The sequence below is a fragment of the Phascolarctos cinereus genome, unplaced genomic scaffold (assembly GCF_003287225.1).
Source record: "Phascolarctos cinereus isolate Bilbo 61053 unplaced genomic scaffold, phaCin_HiC Scaffold_5;HRSCAF=322, whole genome shotgun sequence".
Taxonomy (NCBI): domain Eukaryota; kingdom Metazoa; phylum Chordata; class Mammalia; order Diprotodontia; family Phascolarctidae; genus Phascolarctos; species Phascolarctos cinereus.
Window position 1 is genome coordinate 351,505,136 of NW_027555958.1, and position 24,632 is coordinate 351,529,767.

General features: G+C 35.9%; 1 protein-coding gene and 1 non-coding gene across 7 annotated transcripts in view; both read left to right on the forward strand.

Annotated features, from left to right (window-relative positions):
* CDC42BPA (CDC42 binding protein kinase alpha) overlaps positions 1–24,632 on the forward strand; it is a 430,427-nt gene that overhangs the window by 50,044 nt on the left and 355,751 nt on the right. The gene's annotated exons all lie outside the window — the stretch shown is intronic.
* LOC144458136 (U6atac minor spliceosomal RNA) lies at positions 11,290–11,422 on the forward strand. Its single transcript, XR_013487687.1, has one exon. It is a non-coding gene; the product is annotated as a U6atac minor spliceosomal RNA (small nuclear RNA).

Genomic DNA, 24,632 nt, shown 5'->3' on the forward strand with positions numbered 1-24,632 from the left:
AACTCAACCCTTATGTCTCTATTATTATAAGATCAAAATTGGACAATTGTTATGTTTAAGCATTAATTCACTATTAATTCTTATTCATATTCTCCCATCAGGAGGATAAGATTCCACTCAGGAATTAATAACAGACTCTAATATATACATAAATACATTGAGTAATCAATTTAAAAACAGTACATATCAAATAATAAAACAATTCCAACTTCTAGTCATGGATAAATAAATAACCCTTAATGCTCCTTTTAAGGCATTTACAAGATAGACCACAAGCCATTCTTCTTTTAACATTAACTAATTGTAACAAAGTAAGACAACTTTGATACTAAGTAACAGAATAATATCCTGGTTTTACAAGTCATTGGCCTAAATTATCCCCATACCATTATGAGGAATTAAAGGACCCTTACTTATACAGGTCAAAGCTAAATACTTAATTCCAGAATTCTAGTCCAAATAGCTCAGTCTTATACTTGCATCTTAATATAATATCCTCAGATGTTCCCGCATCTTGTAGAGATCCTCTTCCTTGTGTCTACTCTCCTACAAGATTGATCTCAACACAATTTTAAATGACCTTGCTAATAACTAGGTCAAATAATGAAAGTTAACTCAACCCTTATGTGTCTATTATTATAAGATCAAAATTGGAACATCAGCCGATTGTCATATTTAAGCATTAATTTACTATTCATTCTTATTCATATTCCCCCATCAGGAGGATGAGATTCCACTAAAGAATTAATAACAGACTCTAATACATACATAAATACATTGAGTAATCAATTTAAAAACAGTACATATCAAATAATAAAACAATTCCGACTTCTAGTCATGTACACATAAATAACCCGTAATGCTTCTTTTAAGGCATTTATAAGATAGACCACAAGCCATTCTTCTTTTAACATTCATTAACTAATTGTAACAAACTGAGACAACTTTGATATTAACTAAGTAACAGAATAATATCCCTGGTTTTACAAGCCATTGGCCTAATTATCCCTATACCATTATGAGGAATTAAAGGACTTATATAGGTCCTTTATTAATTAAATTAATTAAAGGAATCATATAGGTCAGGGCTGAATGCTTAATTCCAAAATTCTAGGCCAAATAGCTCAATCTTATACTTGCATCTTACTATAATAATGTCAGATGTTCCTGTATTAATGTATTATTTAGTAGATTTGTCAGAATAATAGTCCATTAACAGTCCCATAATATTTTGAATAGCAAATTCCCAACATCAGGGTTTCAGGTGTGACTATAATCTCACATTAGTTAGGGAACATCTCTAAAGTGAGCCCCAAGTAGTTTATATGTATTCCTATACATGTTCCAGTTCCTGATTAAATAACATCATGAGTAAAATCAAATTTCCATTAAGATCATAAGTTGCTACTCTAATAGATTTATATCTCTGTTTCTCAAGCTTATTTATCCTTCTCTAGCCATACTTAATCTGAAAGAATGAGATACTTTCAGGGATTGAATCTTGTACATGTGAGAAGTTCAAAAACTAATTTTAACCCTTGCTAGACCATGGAATGAATTCAGATCAAAACAGCAAGATCTTCCCCACTTACAATGCATTATAGTAATTGCTTTAGTATTAATACCTCTGACACTGCTCCCATTGAGCTGCTGACTCTGGCTCTCTTTCTCAGAAAGCACCCATTAAGACCAGTCCAAGGACACAACAAACCTAAGAAAATCAAACCTAGGAAAACAAACTCGAAATTCACAGTAGGTCTGGACAGTCATCAATATCAAATTATTACTGTAATGAATTAGCTTGCAAATGGAAATTTAGTAGGCCTTCTAAAAATCACACAAAAGATTTTGCAAAACATTTCTTCACAAAATTATTTCTCTTTCTTAAAAACAGCTTACAATTTATCCTACAATTTATTTAACCTTACAATATTACTATAACAAACTAAATTAATTACAAGGAGATTTTACATGGTCCTTTCTTTGCACAATTACGAAGTTTCCTTTCACAAAAATACTTTTTACCAATACTTGATTTAACCAGTAACACCAGATAGCTTAGTTAACTATCTTAAAATTTCATAAAAGGGAACCAAATAATTTTAGCTGAAACTTCCCTTTAAATATATACAAAACTTGGAAGTTCATGATTTCTTAATTACAATACTTCAAAATGTCATAACACATGATCAGATCTAATGACCTAACAGCTTCTTAACCCATTCATTTTTCTCTTTTTCACTTGACAGTACAATTCTTAATCTAACAACCTCTAGATTATGAGAGAAATTGCTTTTCTAAAAAGGTGATACAATTGTTTATCAAATTGCACAATTTAAAAATGTAACAATACCTTACACATTATAAGGTATTTAAAACTTGAAACAACCCATTATCAATATAAGGTTTTTCCCCCCCTAATTCTTTAACAATGCAATTTCTATTCCATTTGAGTAAATTCAACCCCAGAGTTTCTGTTGCCTCACAATAACTCAAGTGTTATAAGGCAGCTAGTGATTGTGTAGAAACAAACAATATTCTTTTATAGCCAATCTTTAAGCATTTCTGGAAGAAGACTGGATGAAAAACTATATTTCCTTCAAACCTATCAACTGGCCTTTCTTTATCACCTACACCCAATCTCCCAATTCTTTTGTTAACCCAATTGAGTCTAGCCCTCCATTGTCTGTTACTGCATAGCCCCAGTTACTTCCCATTCTTGTTCTTAGCCAGACCCCATTCAAGCTCCTAGTTACTCCCATCGGGATTTTCCCAGGATCCTCCCTCAGTTACCCCAGCTTACTCTGTAACTTGAAAAGCATTCTAAAGTCCTTTCCTCCTTATCTTGAACCTGTACCAAAAGAATTGCTTTTGTGTTCCATAGGGAACACAATGTTACCCCGTCCTTTAATTTTTTAACCTGTGCCCTCATGCCCTGTCTTTTAAATCCTTAAACCATAAAGGCTTTCCTTTGTTCCCTTTATCCTATGTCATAAAATCCTTAATCTGTCTCTAATCTTTAACCCCCATAAAAACTTCTAAAACTACATCCTTTTGAAACTTCTGTATAAGCATAATCTCCCCAAATATCAGGGTCTCTTAAGTTTTTACATCTAAGAGAATTTTAGAAATACAATACAATTTAAAAACAAAATCAATAAACTTCACATGGCATCAATTGCATTTTCAAACTATCACGTATAGAAATTATTGATCTTATTACTTTTGGTACTTTAAACAATTACATTAAATTAGAGAGATAACAATAATGTCATGTCTAGCATATGCCAGTCATTGTACAATCATGTGATCCTTACAACATTCCTGGGAAGTCAGTTCCACTATTATGCACTTTATAGAACAGTATACTGATGTAAACAAACTTAAATCAAATCAAATCTGGATTTATAATCACTAATGATAAACATTTAAAAACATCTTTGTTTTAAAATCCAATACTTTTGGCCCTTTAAAAGGAAATATTCTCCACAAATTCATATATTCCCTTAAAAAGACACATGGTGACAGTTCTTGGCTCTGAACAACTTACTTCCTTAAGAGAGCTGAAAAGTCTTCCCTTTGAGGCTTATCAGATAAAAAAGTACCCTGAGCATTTCGCCTTCCTCAGAGTTTCATGCTGATGCATATAAGTTTTACAGCTTAAAATCACCTGTAATCACTCAAGTCAGCTAAGAGTTTGGCCCAGGCAAAGAGAAACCATCTGAAGCTGGCAAAAAGGCACCCAGAACAACTAAGCAAGAATGGGAGGGGGATGAGCTTAGAGCACATGGCTTGCTGTGGGCCACCCCACCCCCATCTATTCCCAAACCAATTTTTTTCTGTTCATCATATTTTTGCTCAAACTTTATTCCTCTTTCCTGTTCTTTCAAATGCGTTACTCAGACTACCTCAGCTTTCCTTTACATTCCAAATTAAAATTATACTTACCTCACTTTAGGTCCTGCTTCACACTGTTAGAATCTGGAGAAAGTTAATCCCTAATAATTTACAAATCAAGACAGCTGTATTTTCCCCATACCCTTCACAAATAGCTTTTATGATGTTAATGCTTAAAAGACAGAAAACCCCTTATTTTTGCAGTTTTAAACGTAATGCAGTGATATCAGATCTATTGGCAGGAGGGGTGCAAAGACAATTCTCTAACACAAAGTACATACTCCAGCCCTGAGACCTGACCAAACTTGAACTCAGACCTCCAGCTCTTCCCTCTCACAGCTCCTCACTATCCTGGGCTGCATCCTTATCAATAAAAGTTGCTTGCTGCACCTTCCACTAAGAAGTCTTTCCCTGCTTTTTGATTCCATTACTCATTATCTAACTTTATTCTGGAATCCCAACATGGCCAGTGTTGGGCCCCCCCCCCCAAAGAATCTTAATCTCTCACTGAAAGCTTAAGGTGGGAGTTCTTTCCCAGTGTTCTCTTTCTTTCTTTCTTTCTTTCTTTCTTTCTTTCTTTCTTTCTTTCTTTCTTTCTTTCTTTCTTTCAAAGGCAATTGGGGTTAAGTGACTTGCCCAGGGTCACATAGCTAGTAAGTGTCAAGTGTTTGGTCTGAGGCTGCATTTGAACTCAGGTCCTCCTGACTTCAGGGCCAGTGCTCTATCCATTGCACCACCTAGCTGCCGTACCCAGTGTTCTCTTTCTAATTACAGAGCTTCATTTTATGTCTTTCACCACAAACATGAAACGTTTTACAAACACACAGAGAGACAGAAACAGCTGGGCAAGACAGTGCACATGAATGTAATTTTCTTGTTGCTTTTTAGGCTATTTTCAGTTAACTGACACCAGTGCTGATCTTTTTCTTATCTTTCTGTCTGGTACAGGTTGTATCTTCCCAGTATTTCAACATCCTCCATCAGGGACTATCTGGAGCAATGTTCTCAGGGGTCTCCTTATTTCCCACTGGTTTCCCTGGCACCTTTGCTTATTCACCTTCTTACTCATTTATCCGAGACCTCTTGTGCTCTGGCTCATCCTTCTCTGGCTGTGCCCCTCATGGGATCAGCAGAACCGCAGATCTGGACTTCACACTCACTTCATACTCCTCTAGTACATCTCAGTCACACACACAGTTAGTCTCTGGACCCCAATAAGATATACCATTAAAGCAATACTTAATAATCCTCTTTTCTTACCTTGGTCTGTGCACAGAGTTGCCTGGTTGCCGCGTACCTACTTTCCCTTTTCCCTTTTTGTTCCTGGTTTAGTAATGGCTTCACTTAACTTGGTCCTAGGATCTCGAACAGTGCATGAGCTCGGATGCCCTCCAAGGATATATGGGACCATTAATCAATAGCATGCATCTTCCTTTCCTTTGGTGATGGCCTCTCCTCATTCAAGATGCTGAGATTCCGGACGATTCCTCATTTGTAGGCAGCAAAAAGTCTTACCTAGAATTCCACGAAACCATTGTTATTATCAACCTAGCAAGGCCAGATGTTCCACGTGTGGGCACACATGTTTAAGACAGATACATGGCTTTTTATTCACTGTTCACGATTCGAATTTCCCTCTTCTGTTTCCCCATTGGCTGGGTACTACAGAGGTTACAGCCTATCCAAAGCACCTAATTTCCCTATTATGATACCTGCCCCTGTTTACATCTCCCACTCCCCACAATTTGGAGACCCAGGCCCTTAATTTACTTTTGCCCTTATTTGGGTGTGCAAACACCCCTTTTATATGGATATGTTAATCTATACCTAACCTCAGAATTAGTTTTCACCGGTTAGTCTATTCACCCACCAATTCTACTTTATGGCTTCCTTTGTTCAACTTCTACCTAACCCTTAGATTGCATTCCTTAGGTTTCAAGTGACTTTTGTGGAAATGAAAAACTAGTTGTTTCTCACACATGTACACAAACAATATGTAGTGGATAGTAGTTTTTAATTTTTTTTTTTTGGCAATTGGTGTTAAGTGACTTCCCCAGGGTCACACAGCTAGTAAGTGTCAAGTGTTTGATCTGAGGTCGGATTTGAACTCAGGTACTCCTGACTTCAGGGCTGGTGCTCTATCCACCTCTATGCCACCTAGCTGCCCCTAGTTCTTAGTTGTTTTAATTCTGCCCCAGGATGAATTTTAAACTTTAAGTACAAGATTAAGGTTGTTTAGACATTTTTAGAAGCCTGAAAATTCCTTATAATCGTAATTCCAGAAGCCATTTCAAATGACAAAAGGATGCAGAACCTTTAAATTTGTTTCTCAATTAGTAGAGGCCCTGTGATTTTGTTCTGTGTTTCTCCATTTTAATTTGTGTCCCAGGTAGCTGGATGACTTGTTTTCCCTGTCTCTGTTAAATACAGTCTAACTAATTTCATTAGCTTTACATTAGACTATATAAAAAGTGAAATGCTTTGGTTGTTCAGAATTAAAAGATTAATTCCGATGTCTTGCTTTCCTTAAAGGTTTTTACCTTATGAATTTATATTTATATTTATTTGTTTTGTTTTTAATAATTCCAGTTATGATCAAGAACAATGTGACCAGGATGTCTAGGGAAGAAGGCAGGGTCATGATCTTGTTAATAGGATTTTACTGAGCCAGTCTCTAACCTCAGAATGACAGAATAGCTGGCCAGAGACAGAGAGCCAGTAATCAGGTGGTGATTTAATTAAATAGTTTCATTATGAGGAATAGATTTGCAAATCAGGAATTCTGATCAGAATTCCACCTTCCTGAAGTGAAGACAGAGATTATATACATAAATCACAAGTAGGAAGGAAGAGAGGAAGATGGATTACAATCATTCCCAGGGCCACAGTGGTTTCCCACAAAAAAACCACAGATGGAAGATAGTACAACAATTCTGGGATCCTGGGAGGAGTATTGCTCAAGTCCTTGGAGATCGTTACTTAGTGGGTCACCGGACCATTGCTCTGTGATGGGAACAGATTCTACAGTCTTTGATTTGCTTCACTTCAGATACATAGGCACAAGGATGCCAGTGATCATGAGCTTTGTCAAAGTTTGATCAGTTCAAGCTTCATTGTGAGCTCTCTCACAAGAGAGGCAATTCTGAAAAATCTAATCTATTAGTATATTCATACACATATCATACCAATTATTATAAAAATCAGAATTCCCTTCACAAGGTCAAAGTCTCCCACTGAATGAGGGGCCATCTCCAGTTATCTTGATCTATATCTTTCTACTGGACCCAGATGGCTGTGGAGAAGAAAGTGAGGCTGGTGACTTTGCACAGCCCTTCCTCACTTAAATCCAATTCATTTTTAAGTCAAGGCATCATCTTCTGATGTCATGATCCTATTCAAGAATGAAGGACAAATAACAAGAAGGTGATGGTAGAGATCTTTGTGTCTGAGTTAATTAAGGATTGGAGAGACTTCACAGTTATCTAGTTTATTTAGACAAAGTTTAAATGTGAAATTTATTTCCCCCCCATATAAACAATAAGAAATGGCAGTTACATTTGTAATTCAGTCACACTAAAGCTTACATAAACTTTTTCATCAGCTGGCTGGGTTACAACTAACATTTATAACATTGTTTTAATGAGTACAGTGTTTTCTGGGTTACAAACTAATTTTAAAAAGGAACATTTTGGAACACAGTCCCTGTTGTTTTGAGTGCCTGTGCTCTTATTTCATAGTCCATGCAAAATGAAATGTAAAAAATAAATGATGAATGGCCAATTTGGGGAATTAGTAGAAGCTCGTCTAGAACAATGGACTGTGAAGAAGTGATATTTTAAGTAATATTTTGTAGATTAAATTGTCATGACTCCATGTGGAAAAAGGAAATAATCAGTTATTAAATTTTAAGTCAACCAGAATTTATTAAGCACCTACTAGGTATATGCCAGGTTCTTGGCTATAGAGAAAAACACACATTTTATGGATAGCCCATGAGTTATTTATCACTACTGTTAATGCAACAAGTTGAAAGAAAATATACTTACAGAGTGTTTTTTGTGCATGAAGTAAGCTGTTTGGCTTTCAGAGGTCATTGACCCTTTAGCTGTAAAAAATGTTAATTTATATACTGAATGGAAGTGGAAAGATAAGTTTCATACACACTGCTAATATACATTTCAATGGAATTCTAATTCCAATTGCACATACTGCTTGACAAGTGAAGGTTCTGCTCTTCACAATCACCTTTTTTCATCTCAAGTTCTGAAAGACTGTAAAACATACCTAGTTCATTCAATAAGATTTTGATCTGATGTTAAGGAAAAAGAAAAAAATAACTTCCTAAGAATTGGAATTGCCCCAAAGTGAAATGGACTGACAGGGAGAAAATGGGTTCTGAAACCTCTTATTGGAAGATTTCAAGCAGAGACTGGAAACTTTGTCAGGCATGTAACAGAGGGATTTTTTTTTTTTGGTAATGGTTGGGCTAGAATTGGCTGCTGAAAGTTTTTGTTCTGTGATTATGTGGAACAAGTTAAAACAAGTAGGACTCTAGTAGAGGCCCAAATTACATATTATTTGGAAAACTCTTCTAAAGAATCTGATTAAACAGCCACTAGATTCAGTTCTAAGATTCAACTTAACCCAATTATAAAATTTAACCATGTGTACTGTGTTTGAGGCATAGTAGATGCAAAGGTATCAATATGAAACTGTCCTTATCCCCAAGGAACTTACATTTCATTATGAAATATAAGAGGGGCAGCCAGGTGGTGCAGTGGATAGAGTGCCAGGTCTGGAGTCAGGAAGACTCATCTTCCTGAATTCAAATCTGGTCTCAGACACTTATTAGCTGTGTGACCCTGGGCAAGTCACTCAACCCCGTTTGCATTAGTTCCTTATCTATAAAAGGAGCTGAAAAAGGAAATGGCAAACTACTCCGGTATCTTTGCCAAGAAAACCCCAAATGGGGTCAGGAAGAGTCAGACACAACTGAACAATGACTGAACAACAATACAGATAAGAAAAAAACAATGTAAATTGGAGAAGGGGATGTCATAACAGTAGAGTCTAAGTCTGGGGAAGCTTTATGGAAGGATAGCCAAATGAGCAAGACTTGAAGGAAAGATAAAGGGTGTAAAAGTAGGGAGAAGAGGGTGAGAAGTGCATTTCTAGCACAGAGGACAGATTGTTTTAATGCATAGAGATGAAATGTCATAGTTGCCAAGAAACTAATCAGCTTAGCCAGAACAGGAAGTACAGGAAGGAGAATACAAAAGTCATAACCTGGGCAGTGAGGTTGGAGCTATGTTAAAAAATGGGAAATTTGTGTTGAGATAGATAAAATACAGTTCAAAATGTCAAATTGCATTTTATGAACTAGACAAATACAAACTGCCATTTCTCATATCTCTCAGTATAAATTTTGAATAATTCAATTAAATTCAACATACATTATTAAGCAACTACTTAATGTTCCTGGTACCATGTGCTAGGGTAATGCAGTAATTCCTATCATTAAAAAGCTTAAATTGTATGACAACAGGAAGGAAATATATTTACAGATAAGTAAATAAATGGTAACATGGATGGAGTGTGGGTGTGTGTAGCACTGACATCTTGGGGAGAGGAATCAGAAGAAAGAAACCTTAGGTGGGAGATAACGCTAGCATTGATAACGAGGGTAACTGGAACTGAGCAATTAGATCTATAGTACTTAATCTAGGATTAATGTAGGATTATTTGCAGTTGAACTTAAGTATACATATCAACTTTCCTTTTGTTCACTAACCACTTGGTTTAGGAGAGACTATCTGAGGGAACATGCATAAAAATAAGTTTTATTGATTTTCTTTTGTCATTTCCAGTCATTTCTGGAAATGTCTCCTTTTTGCCTTCCTTCCTCCCACCAATTGGACCATCTTTTGTGACAAAGAAAAATAATTGAGCAAAAACACTTGATACAGTGACCATGTCTAACTGTGTACAACATTCTGTCTGGGATGCACTCTCTTCCTACCTCTACTTCTGGTTTCCTTCAGGGTTCATCTCAAGTACCACTTTTAGGGGACCTTTCCTGGTCCTCTCAGTTGCTAGTAGTGCCTTTTTGATCGCCTTGTATCTGTTTTGTACATACTTATATATGTGTATGTTATTTTCCCCATTAGAACATAAATTCCTTGTGGGCTGAGAACTGTGTTTTGCTTTTGTTTTTGTATTCTCATCACCTCAAAGAGTATCTGGTGCATAGTAAGTGCTTATTTAATAAATGCTTGTTGATTGGTTGTTGGTAAGAGGGAAGATCTATTTAAATTATCTGTTCTCATGAAAACTTTGCTGGATTGGTTCTCTAACCATGCTTTCTTTAAACCGGCTTTACCCTTTGTTTTCTTTGTGAGCTGATACTACTCATAATCTTTTGCTGTCTTTTTTCTGTAAAATTTTATGTGCAGTCTAAATCAATGTTGCCCTTTCCTTCCCGTATCTCTCCATTTAGCAATAAAATCACATCTTAGAGTATTAAGGCAATTTTTATATTCTTTTGGTCCCTTTTATAGCAACTGATTGACATTGATTAAAATTCTGTATGAAATTGCTGTAATAATTATTGACATTTCTTATCTATCTATATTCCATCTTTTGGTAACAGTAACTCATTTTAATAGGTCACATTGGACCTATTTAATTGTATTTTTAAATTTAATTGTATCTCTTATAGTTCTGTATTATTTTTGATGTTACTCCAGCAGTGAATTGTCTATACAAATAGCTAATTTGGGAATGATTTCTTTATCAGTAATTAGTTGTTTCTTGTTTGTTAAAGTATAATACATTTCATTTTTATGGTATCACTGACTGCTTACTCTTGTAGCGGTTATCAGATTTTTTCATCTAGTACACCCCCTCCCCCTCACCCCCAATAACCTCCCATCCTACTTCTCATTTTGGTCTCAATTTTGGAATCTCAAAGCTCTTGAATCAAGGAAGAAGGTCAAAGGAGTCAAGTGCAGTCAGGGAAGAATCAGGGCAGGGGGGTTACTAGATCAGTCTGATTTTTATAGTTGGAAGGCAAGGCCTCATCCAGTCCTGTGATAATAGGGAAAGGAACATGGCTAGGACTAAAAGAAGGTTAATGTTTATAATATTCATTGCAAAACAAAAATGTGACTTGTTATTATCTTGCTTTAGGAACCATTATATGGCCCATAATACAATACTATACTATAATACTATAATATAATAGTATTAAGATGTATATTTCATGTATATTTTTTTAAAAAAATATCACTTCCACCCTACAGTCAGGCCTTAGAGTAGCGCTCTAATGGATCAAGCTGTATCTTAGGGAACATTTTGTTAAAAAATAAATTGCCTTTTAAATTTTTGCTAAAAGACATTGTTGAAAGGAGAGGTTAGCATTCCCTTTGATAAAAATGGAAGAGATCCTAGAGGCCTTTATAATTCAGTTACTAAAGGCAATGCCTTCTATTTGATGGACTCCAACTATATTAAGAAAAATTTTTTTGGAGAGGCAGAAGAAGAGGTAACTTTGCATTTAACCAGAAGACCTTGGTTTGAATTCTATTTTTACTACTTGTGTGATCTTTGGCAAGTTATTTAATCTTCTGAGCCTCAGATATCTTATCTGTAAAATGAAGGGTTGAACCAGATGAGCTATAAGGTCTGTCTCTACAATTCAATCAATTATTTATATGCAAATTTTGTGTCAGTATATTCATGGATTATTATATATTAGCATATTTATGAATTATTTTGAGCTCTTTTTCTTTCAGTATTTGTCTGGATTTCCAGTTGATGATAGGATGTAGCCTGGAAGGGATCTGGTGAAATACCAGATGGTAAATATCCTGTGTAGTTATGGGCGTGTCCATGTATCTGCATGAATGTACATTTCTGTTGAGTATCAAAGTTGATTGATTGTACATGGGGTTTATGTTATTTAGCCTTCTGCTTTATTACTACAAATGATAGTATGATAGGATCATAGATTTAGAGCTGGAAATACTAGGAGGCCATCAAGTTCAACTTTCTCTTTTTGCTCACAAGAAAACTGAGGCCCACAGAGGTTTAAGAGACTTTGCCGAGTAGTGTAACACAATTATTAGCAAGTGTCTGAGATAGGATTTGAATGTAGGCTTTCCTGACTCTAAGTCCAGTATGAATCACTTTTATAATGATAAAAATGAATTTGTTGGAGTGTTAGTGTTAGAGTACTCTCTGAAAGTTTCTTTTTGGTCATTTAAATAATAGAGAAAATTATTTTTATTTTACCTTGTATGACCAACTTTTATTTTTCTCATATCATATTTTCTTACATAAAATAAATCATCATAATTCCCTCTAACCCTTAAAATTTTGGATCCCTACTAATTTCATTGGCAAGAATGAATGAGTGAGCGTTTATTACGTGTTTACTATGTGCTAAGCACTATATTGAGTGCTGAAAATATATACAAGAGGAAGCAGCTTAGTCCCTTTCCTTGAGGAGATTACTTTCTTGTAAGTGGAAATTAGAGTTGGAAGGGGGAGACTTAGAAGACGAGACTAAAAACTTGAAATGTTCCACCAAGAATATCCTGTTTTAAGAAGTAAGGAGCTTTCTATCCCTGGTGGTATTCAAGAATTTGAATACCATGATACAACTATCCCTTTTTCACTTACCCTGCCACCTTCCGTTATCTCTTGTCCTGACTGTTAAGTGGCCTCCTAATTGGTGGTCTTGCTTTCATCCTTCACATAGCTGTTAAAAAATACTTTTACTAAAAAAAATTGGTCTGTCCATTTTTCTCTTGCCTGTTCAAGAATCTTCATTGGCTCCATTTTCCCACAGGACATGTAACTTCCTTAGCGTAGTATTTAAAGCCTTTCACAATCTGTGGCTTACCTTATTTCACATTATTGTACTTTCATTCTACACCTCCTTTATATGCTTACCATAAGTAATGTTGCTCATTCCTGGATTGTATTTCGCCTTTACTTTTACCACTTAGGATCCTTATCTCCCTTCATAGTTCATTTCATGTGCCACTTCAAGAAGCCTTTTGTGATCCCTCTAGTACATTAGATCATAAATCTAGAGTTGTAAGGAACCTCATAGGTCATCTAGTTCAGCCTACTTTTTTATGTTTGAGGAGACTGAGGCCTAAGGAAATAAAGACTTGTTCAAGGTCACATCATGTCAGAGGTGGAATTTCATTCTAGTTCATTCTCTGAGTTTCAAGCATATTATTTTTTTTACTCAGGTTTGTTAGTGTTCTCCTCCTCCTCGAATTATAATGTTTTTATTAATTGACAGGTTGTATTTCCCTGAAGAACATAAATCTTTGAGAGTGGTGACTGGTTTGGGTTTTTATCTTTGTATCCTTAGCACCTATTATAGTGCTTTTCACATAGGAAGTGCTAAGTAAGTGGTTGTTGAATTGAATATACCACACTGATGTTGAATTAGTAAATAAGTTCTTTGTTATTTCCTCTTAGTGTGTCATAGGAAGTTAGATGTCATTGATTGTAGGGCTGTGGCAAAATAACACAACCTCAGGAAATCCTGTGGCTTGAAAGACTGGTTACCAGATAAAAATCATGTTCCTCATGTGATAGAGAAAAAATTGAATGTGTACTATTTTCTAATATCCTTTACAAAGTTGATTTTTAAAAAGAAGTAGCTAAGTGGTGTAGTAGATAGAGTACTTGGCTTGAAATCATGAAGAGTGAAGCCAAGAAGGGAATGTATTCTCCCTGGCCTGGGCCTTTCCACAAAATGGAGGCTAAGGGAGTAACTCATCATGGAAGAAATAGATGGGCCTGATGAAAGTGGGCCTGGTGGAAATGAAACACAATATATTTTAGGGTGAAGTGAGGTAGGTGGTTGGATGTTCCAGGATGAGAGGCTCCAGGCACTAAAGGAAGTTTCAAGATGAGAGAGCAGCAGGGGCATGATTTTGAAGTCCAGAAAGTAAGGATCAGAAGTAGGAAGGAGGTTAGACTAAATGACTAAAATTCCTTCTGGCTCTAGATCTATGATTCATAATAAGCTTTTAGCCTTGTACTAAATAGAATTATATTTGATACAAAATATGTTGGAAAGTTTTAAATCATTCTCTGCTTTATATACTTCTGATATGTAAATAGCTCAGCTCTCACTGATTAGCCTTAAGGAATTGTCTCTCCTTTCCCTTCCTTTTGACCTCATAAGATAATAGGATTAAGAGGTTATCTAATTCAACCTCCTAATTTTATAGGTGAGAAAACTGATACTGTGAAAGGGCAAATAACTTCCCCTAAGTCACATTGTTGGTAAGTGGAAGACTCAGGACTTGAGTGGGATCTTCTGACTCCAGATTGTCATCTTTCCAGTATACCACATCTTCTAACTTCCAGCACTGGTTCTTAATTTTCACTTTGTCTCAATACTGTGGTTGACATCAGGATTTATGTTGGATAGGGATGAAAGGAAATATTGATTGATTTTTAAAATGTGCTTCAATTTTACCTATACTTAGTTTTTAGCCCTATTGCCTGGAAGATGTATTTACTTCAGTATAATAGATCACATTGTATAGGAGACATTTTGTTGAGTTACCCTCCCATCTTTGAAGCTAGGCTTTTTTTTCCCCCACTTAATAATTGAGACTTAGGAGATATACTGTACTCTGACTTAAAATAGCAGAAAATCTGTTTTAGCTGAATGTTTTATGTATATTTTTAATTACTAGGATGGTTCTGAGATTTACCTGGGAATTGGTTCAGTCCCATAGTTATTAAGGCTTCTTAAGGATTCTCTATAAATTTACTGGGACTCGCTATGAGGAACTACCTTTAGGTCTACCTGGGTCTAGACCTATAGTCCTGGATATGGTTTGCACTTAGACAAATTCACAGAGTGAGGAGGTGTGTAAAGTCATTTTTTCCCAGAATACACTCAAGAAGATGGAGAGAGTATATTAAGTGTAATTACTGAGGGTTGGTTGAAGTGCTGTAGTGAGCTAAAGAAGTTAGGTTTGAAGAGGGAAGGATATGAATGCAGTGAAACTGTAGGAGAGAGACATGGAATTAAGGAAAGAATTGGTTTCCCAAACATGGGGAAATTTGTGAGCTTTTAGCTTAAAGGTAGAATAAATTCTTGGCAAAAAGAAAGTAACCCATAAGTTTTGAGTAACTACTGCATTTAGTGTACAACACTTTAGTGCTTCAGGAGTCTGTGATTCTCTTAGTGTGGAGACACCCTTTTCCCCAATGCAGGTGGAAGAATCCCTGTAATTTAGGAAGATAATCTTTGATAATTGTGGCCAAAAAGTTAGTCATCTTGCAATCAACCAGGAGATGAAGGTAAAACATTTTATAAAATTAAAATAAAATTATAAATTATAAAAATTAAAATTTTATAAAATTAAAATTATAAAATATAAAATTAAAAATTAAAAGGAATTTTTCTTTTGAAATTAAGTAATTCTGAGTTAAGTGAGGGAGTAATTATCCTTACAAGGAATGCTATTTGTTTAAGTAATTACAATTTTAACATATCTGTGATGTCATTGATGTGAGTATTCCCTCCATGCACTTTTATTCTGTGAAACTCTGGTCCTTGTGTATTCATAGAAACTCTATTTTGATTTTTTCATCATTGAGTATATTTAAAACAATTTATGTATTTCTGTGTTTTTTTTAAAATTTAATCTTTATTTCTGAATATATCCCTTCCCTGTTCTTCTCCTCGTGGGAACTAGGCCTTATACAGAGGAATGCTTTTTTTCCTCTGGTCTGTGAAATGTGAAGAAATACAGTAGGTTTTTGGGAAAGCTCATGCTGTTTCATTTATTGAACAACTGTACCATTTAAATTGCTATAATAATTTGGGCAAAGAAAACAGTACAGTGATCTTTTGATCTTTTTCAGTTAATAATAACTAACTTTATGTAGTACATTAAAGTTTTCAAAGCGTTTTGGATATTTTATTATTTGAACCTTAAAACCGCCCTGTGAGACAGGTGCTGTCATTACCATTTTACAGATGAGGAAACTCAGACTGAGAATAATTAAGTAACCTTTCATGGTCACACAGCTATTAAGTGTCTGAGGCAGGATTTGAACATAGGCATTCCTGCCTCCAAAGTCCAGCACTTTAACTTCTATGCTACCTGTAGGTCATGATTTTCCTGTTACAGGAAACCAGAATTGATTTTTACTGTCAAATTAAATTCCCTGAGACAGTGGGCTTGAAGGAGGAGGAGGGATAGGAAGAGGGTGGCAGAGAAAGTTCATGATGTTGTCATCTTTTTTTTTTCATAAATGTATAAAGCATTTTGTTTAAATATTATTTTGTTTATTATTTATTATTTTGTTTAAATATTATTAAACTTTGATAATACATCAGAAAGTGATTCTTTCATGTGCATACATTCATTTCTGATTATTCTGTTGAAATAAGACTAAGCTTGTTAGGAATTTTTCTGTGTGTTCATAGTCTCATTGAATATTTCTGTTTATAATATATAATACTTATACAGACATTATGAATTGCTCACTTGTTCAAGGTACAGGATACTGTATATGGGATGATCTGTAACAGTCAGACAACAAGTATTAAGTACCTGCTAAGTTTTAGGCACTGTGCTAGGCAGCAGATTTGGAGAGGGTAGGGAATAGAAGTAGAAGAAAGAAACAGTTCCTATATACAATGAGCTTATATTATAATGGGAGAGACAAATACATACAAAAATAAATACAGCATAAATATAAACTGAATGCATGCATCATTTTATAAATATGTGTGTATATACATATTATGTGTATATACACACACGCATATTAAATACAAGGTAGTTTAGGAGAAAGGGCACTAATGATTAGGGGGTGTCAGGAAAGCCTTAATGCAGAAGATGTTGCCTGAGCTTTATCTTAAAGTCAGTCAGTAAGCATTTATTAAATGTCTGTTATGTGCCAGGTACTGTGTTAAGCTCTGGGGATACAAAGAAAGGCAAAAGACAGTCCAAATTCTCAGGAGTTCACAGTCTAATGGGAGAGACAACATGGAAGCAACAAGGTGAAAAAAAAAAAGATATGAGATATATATATATATGTGTGTGTGTGTGTGTGTGTGTACACACACACACACACACACACATGATGAATTGGAGATAATAAATAAAAGGAAGACATTAGCATTAAGAAGGATCAAGACAGGCTTCTCATAGAAGATGGGATTTTACCTGGAACTTGAAGCAAGGCAAGAAATCCAGGAGATAGAGATGAAGAAAGAGATTATTCCAGATATGGTGAATAGCCAGTGAAAATTCCAGAGTCTCAAGATGGAGTTATCTTGTGTAAGGAACTTCAAGGAAGTCAATGTCATTGTTGCCCAAAGTATGTAGGGCTATGGAAAAGAGTATGATGTAAGAAGACTGAAAAGACAAGGGGAGGGAGTTTGTCAAGGGCTTTGAATGCCAAACTGAGGATTTATATTTGGTTCTGGAGGTGATAGAAGTGTTTTTTGAGGGCAGTGGAGGGGTGTGTATGTGACATAGTCAGATCTGTACTTTATGAAGATTAGTTTGACAGCTGAGTGGAGGATAGACTGGAGTAGGGGTTTACTTGATCCAGAGGGACTTATGAACACTTAGCTAATGCAGTAGTCTTGGTGTGAGGTGATGAGGTCCTGAACTAGGGTGCTGGCAGTGGCAGAGGAGAGAGAAAGGGCATATATGAAAGATGTTATAAAGGTAAAAATCAACAGGCTTTGGCAACAGGTTGGTTATCTGAGTGAAAGAGAATAAAGAGTCAAGGATGACACCTAGATTGTGAGCCTGTGTGACTGGAAAAGGATGTTGCTGCTCTTGATAGCAAGGGGGAAGTTTGGAAGGGGTGGAGGGTGTTTAAGGGAAATATATTGAATTCAGGAGAAGGACTGTGTAAAATGGTGGTAGGGAGAGAATGCATTCTAGGCATGGTTTTCATAGTATGAAGAGAGAGTTATGCCCAGTAAAGCTGTAAAGATAGTCTGGAGTCAGGTTATTACAGGAGTTTCAAAACTTAAGGGAAGAGTTTATATATTATCCTAGTTGCAAAGGAAGCCACTGGAGTTGTTTGAGAAGGGAAATCACATTGTTATATCTAAGATTTAGGATAATCACTTTGGCATCAGTGTATAGGATGGGCTGGAGTAGTGAGAGACTTGAGGTAGGAATTAGGAGGCATTTGCAATAGTGAGAGGATTGAACTAAGGTGGTAAATGGGTGAATGAAGAGAAGCAAGAGATGTACAAAAGGCAGCTGTTTTGTCAGCTGACCAGATACAGGGGGAGAGTAGGGAAGGAAGAGGGAAAGTGAGAAATTTGAGGATAGTGTCAAAATTATGAATCTAAGACATTCGAATGATGGTGGTGCATTTGACAGAAATATGGAATTTTGGAAGAGCAAAGCATTGAGGGGTTGGTGGAATAATGAGTTCAGTTTTAGATATGTTGAATTTAAGATGTCTCTAGGACATGTAGTTTGAAATGTCCAATGTTTGTTGATCAGGGACCAAAGTCTGATGGTCATATGTATAGAATGGACAGTTAAACTCGTTGAAGCTTATGAGATTACTGAGGGAATAGTATGGAGGGAGAAGAGAGGAGATCCCAAGATAGAAACTTGGGGCCAAGACAGATCCCTGGATTAGTTAACTGAACACTTCCAACCAAGTTACCATTAAACTGACTTTTCTTTGGGCTATTCAGGTGGCTCTGAATTCATCTAATTGTATTATCATTTAGTCATCACCTTTCCATCTTTTCTGTAAGAATACTATGACATAGGTAATCAAATTATTGTCTTGATTTCATTGGTACAGGGTCCAGAGAAAGAAACTCTACCAATGTACATTGACACCTTCTCAGCAAATCATATTTTGAGAGAGTTGCTAAGAGGACTGCCAAGTGATATGACTTGCCCAGGGCCACATAAAGCTAGTCTGTGTCAGAGGGGGCTTGAACACAGGGTTTCTTGGCTACATCAGGCTCCCTCTCACTTTGTTCATCACAGCATGTTAATATATTTAAAAGCTTTGGAGAACAATTCCACCTTTATTTACTTTCCTGCTAGATTTAATTCTCAATATTTGTTTTATTTTTTCATATATGTTTCTTTATAATTTTTTTCTTTATTGGTCTGAACCAATAGTTTCCTTATTGAAGAGAATGCCTCCTCAATACTTGAAGTCTTGTTTTCTGGATGGAAGCTCTGGATTTTGTCTGTAATGTTCCTAAGGATTTTCATTTTGGGGTTCTTTCAAGGAGGTAACCAGAGGATTCTTTCTTTTTCTACTTTATACTCATGTTCTAAGAGATGTGGCCAGTTTTCTTGTAAGATTTCTTAAAATATGTCTAGGCTCTTTTTGGGTTTAGCTTTCAAGCAATCCAACATTTTTTACATGTGTAGTCATGCAAAATATATCCATAATAGTCATCGTGTGAAAGAAAACAGACCAAAAAAAAACCTCCCCCCAAAAATAAAAAAATTATGCTTCAGTCTGTATTCAGACACCATCAGTTCTTTCTCTGGGAATGGGTCACTTTTTTCATCGTAAGTCTTTCAGAGTTGTCTTCAGTTGTTATATTGCCAAAATACCTAAGTCATTCACAGCTGATCATCTTACAATATTGCTGTTAATTTGTACACAGTACATTTCACTTTGCATCAGCCCATGCAAGACTTTCCAGGTTTTTCTGAGAGCATCCTGCTCATTTCTTATAGTACAGTAATATTCCATCATAATCACATACTACAACTTGTTCAGCCATTCTCCAGTTGATGGGCATCCCCTCAATTTCTAATTCTTTACCACCAGAAAAGAGTGGCTATAAATATTTTTGTACGTATAGGTCCTTTTCCTTTTTTGTTTTTAATCTCTTTTGGGATATAGACCTAGTTATAGTATTGCTAGGTCAAAGGGTATGCATGATTTTATAACCCTTTGGGCTTAGTTCCAAATTGCTTTACAGAATGGTTGAGTCAGTTCACAGCTCCACCAGCAGTGCATGAATGTCTCATTTTTCCCACATCTCCTCCAACATTTGTCATTTACCTTTTCTGTCCTGTTAGACAATCTAATAGGTATGAAGTAGTACTTCAGAATTATTTTGATTTGCATTTCTCCAATAAATAGTGAGTTAGAATATTTTTCATATGGTTATAGATAGCTTTGATTACTTCATCTGAAAAATGATTATATCTTTTGATCATTTATCAATTGGGGGATGACTCTTATTTTTATAAATTTGACTCAGTTCTCCATGTGTTTGAGAAATGAGGCCTTTATCAGAGACACTTACTTCAGAATTATTTTTCACAGTTATTGTTGCTAACTGTATTTCCCTCCATCCTGTTCCTCTCTCCCCTATTTATTGTATTCTTTCTCTCCTTTCAACCTGTCCCTCCCAATCCAATGATTTTTCAAGTTAGCTATTTTTCCTTGAGATACCTTACAGTTTTTCTTTCTTTCTTTCTTTCTTTTTCCCCCCAGCCTTATGACTTTGTTTTAATATTTTATGTTGTTTCATGGAGCCTTTGGTTTCTATTTGGTCCATTCTAGTTTTCAGGAGGTTTGTTTCTTGAGCAAGGTTTATGTTTCTTTGAGCCAAGATGTTAATTTCTTTTCCAATTCTTTCTTCCATAGCTCTCATTTGTGTTCCACTTCCCCTCCCCCACCTTTTGTGATCTCAATCTATTATATTTTAAAATTAAAAAAAAAACCTCTCCATCTTTTCCAAGAATTCTAGTTGAATTTGTGCCCAGCTATATTTTTCCTTGAGTGTTTGCTTATCATTGTTTGAGAGTCATTCTTTTCTTCTTGGTTTGTTTTTTGAGTGTCCCTCATATCAGAACAGTTTTTTTTTTGTTAACAGTAGTAGTATTCTTTTTTGTTCATTTTTCTCCCCTCCTTTGACTGGACTTTGTTGGGGTCAGGTTCTTCGTATAGCTGGAAGGAAAGTGTAGGTTGGTTCCTGTTGCTGCTTTTTTAAGGGTATTAAATGTGTTATTTGAGACTCTCAGGGACAGCTCAGATTGGATACCCACAAGCTTCCAAAATGTTCTGATCCAGGATAAAGTCTGATCATTGGCATATTCTGTTCCCATCTCCCCTAATTCTGCACGTTCTTAATCTGGGATTGGGGGTTCTAAGCAACAGACTGCTACTGAACTCCTCAGTCCTTATCAGACAGCTGGAAAAACTCTATTTTGGAGTGACAGAATATTTTGCTCCACTTTGGTCTGAGATTCTTGCACAGGTTTATTATTCCTTTGCAGGCTTCAGACTGTGCTAGAAGCTGGAACTGAGATCCCATTGTGCTCTTGCAGTCCGAGCCACCTTGCTGCTTCTGCTTGTTTCTGAAATTCTTCCCTTACACTTCCTGAGACCAGAGAGCTTTCTTTACCTTGGAATGGAAAACCACCCTTGGATACAGGTTTTCTAGTTGATCTGCTTGTGATTAGTTTTGTGATTTAGAACTGACTAGTGGGTAACAGAGCTTCCAGTTGGCTCTTGTTCCTGCTCTTTGCATTAGGTCTTCGTGTGTCTGAGTCATAGACCTATTCATGTGTACAGCCTCTCTCTTAGGCTGAAGTGCTTTGATTTGAACCCAGTTGCCAAAGTCCATAGATCTGTCTTCCTTTGTGAACCTGGGCTGGACAAGGGAATCACTATGACTGCTTCTTGGATTTTCCCATCAGGATTTCGTCTTATGTTTTTTAGCTCTGTTGGAAGAGGAAGGGAAGCTTCTTCCTGCTATTCTGCCACCTTGGCTCTGCCTCTCTTTTAGCTTATTAAACAGTTTGTAACTGTGATTTCTTCATATCCAATCTTTTTTACTAGATTCATCATATCCTGATAATGGATATTTTGAAGTACTTTTCTATTATATTTTATCTATTTTTATAAGACTAATTTTTCTTTTATAATAATATGACATTTATGTATCATTTTAGGATTTGATAAATGATATCCGTAATTTAATTTGATGCTTACCCTAATACCTATAGATGTTGTCTCCATTTTATGGAAAACTGAGGCATAGAGAGGCTAAATGACTTAATCATGGTCATACAGATATTATGTATCAGAGACAGAATTTGAATCCAGATATCTGCTGATCCCAGGTTCATTGCTATTTCTTCCATTCCTTGCTGCTTCTCTTTATGAATTTAACTGGGATATTATTTGGTGTGTTTAAAAAATATATATTGTTAAATATTGATTATTTAACATGCCTTTCAGCATTTAGTGTGAAAATCATTCAGTCAATCACTAAACATTTATTAAGCATCTACTATATGCCAGGCACTGTGCTAAGCACTGGGGATAAAAAAAAAGAGGCAAAAGACAGTCTCTGCCCTCAAGGAGCTTACAGTCTAATGGGAGTGACAACATGTAAACAAATATATACAAAGCAAACTGTACATAGGATCAGTAGGAAATAAGTAAAGGAAGGCACTAGAATGAAGAGAGGTTGGGGAAGGCTTACTGTAGACGATAGGATTTTTGTTGGGACTTAAAGGAAGCCAAGAGTGGTTAGTAGTCAGAGTAGAGGAGGGAGAGTGTTCCAGGCATGGTGGATAGCCAGAGATAATGAGATAAAGAACAGAGAGATGGAGGTTTTTGTTCATGGAGTTCCCAGGAGGTCATTGTCACTGGATTGAGGAGAGCATGTTGGGGGCCGGGGGGGGGTAAGGGGTAAGAAAACTGGAAAGGTGGGAGGAGGTTGGGTTATGAAGAGTTTTGAATGACAAAGAGAACATTTTGTATTTGTTCCTAGAGGCAATAGTGAAGCCACTGGATTTTGAGTGTGTGTTTGTGTGTGGGGGAGGTGGAATGTGGGGGAAGGTGTGATGATTGCACCTGAATTTTAGGAAAATTGCTTTAGTGGCTGAATGGAGAATTGATTAGAGTGGGGAAAGACTAGAGGCAAACAGACCCACCAGCAAGCTATTGCAATAATCAAGGTGAGATGTGATGAAGCTTGTACTAGAGTGGTGGCAGTATTGGAGGAGAAAAGGGGGTAATTGGAGAGTTGCTACAAAGATGAAATCAACAGGTTTTGGAAACAGTTTGGATATGGGTGGTTTGTTGAGAGATCATGAGGAGTCAAGAATGACACCTAGATTGTAAACCTGAGGATCTGAGAGGGTAGTATTACCCTCTACAATAATAAGGAAAGGAGGAGTGGGGCAGGTTTTAGAGGGAAAGAAAATGAGTTCTATAATAGCTTTCTGCCCCTTACCACATCACACCTATCAGATTGGATAGCATGACAAAACAGGAAAATGATAAATGTTAGAGAAGATGTGGGAAAATTGGAACACTAATGCATTGTTGGTAAAGTTGTGAATTGATCCAGCCATTCTGGAGAGCAATCAGAAACTATGCCCAAAGGGCTATAAAACTATGCAGACCCTTTGACCCAGCAATAATACCCCTTCTGTGTCTGTATCTCAAAGAGATCATACAAATGGGAAAAGGACCCACATATACCAAAAAATATTTATAGCAGCTCTTTTTTGGGATGGCCAAGAATTGGAAATTGAGGGGATGCCCATCATTTGAGGAATGGCTGAACAAGTTGTGGTATATGAATGTAATGGAATACTATTGTGCTATAATAAATAACGAGCAGGCGGACTTCAGAAAAACTTGGAAAGACTTGTATGAACTGATGCTGAGTGAAGTGAAAGAACCAGGACAACATTGTACACAGTAACAGCCACATTGTGCAATGACTGACTTTGATAGACTTAGATCTTCTCAGCAATGCAAAGATCTAAGACAACTCCAAAAGACTCAGTTTTATTTTATTTTTATTAATTTATTTTGATTTATCAACAATCACTTCCATATGGTTTTGAGTTTAAATTTTTTCTCCCCCTTCCTCCCCACCACCCTCCCCAAGATGGCGCACAATCTGATATAGGCTATACATATACATTCCTATTTAACATATTTTCACGTTAGTGATGTTATAAGTTCCGTTGTAAGTTCCAAAAGACTCATGATGGAAAATGCTATCCACATTCAAAGAAAGAACTATGTAATCTGAATACAGATCAAAGCATACTATTTGCTCTCTTTCTCTCTGTGTTTTGTTTTGTTTCTTCTTTCTTGTGGTTCCTCCCATTGGTTCTAATTCTTCTTTTACAACATGACTAATGTAAAAATACGTTTAATATGAATGTATAGGTAGAGCCTTTCTCAGATTGCATGCTGTCTTGGGGAGGGGAGAAGGAAGAGAGGGGGAGAAAATATAAAACTCAAAATCTTATGGAAATGAATGTTGAAAACTAAAAATAAATAAATTAATTAAAAAAAATGTCAAAAAAGAAAGAAAAAAACCTTTCTGCCCTTTAAAAATTTTTTTTGCTACTTTTGCTTATTTTGAATTCTCAGTTGATGGATGCATTTTAGACCAACTTCTAAATTTTAATCTATTAGTGTTTTTCATTAAAGATGTTTTCCACAAACAGCATCTTGATCACTTTAAAAAAATTATTCTTTGATTCTTTTACTTTTTTAACAGGAAAATTCAGCTAGTGCTTCTCCCTGAAATTATTTCATATTTATTTTGTATGTTTTATACTGATGTGTACTTGTTATCATATAACATAGAATGTAAATTCCTCATAGGCAAGTAAATACCCTTTTTACTTTATGTAGTTCATGGTATGATGTTTGATGCCAGTCAGTGGTTT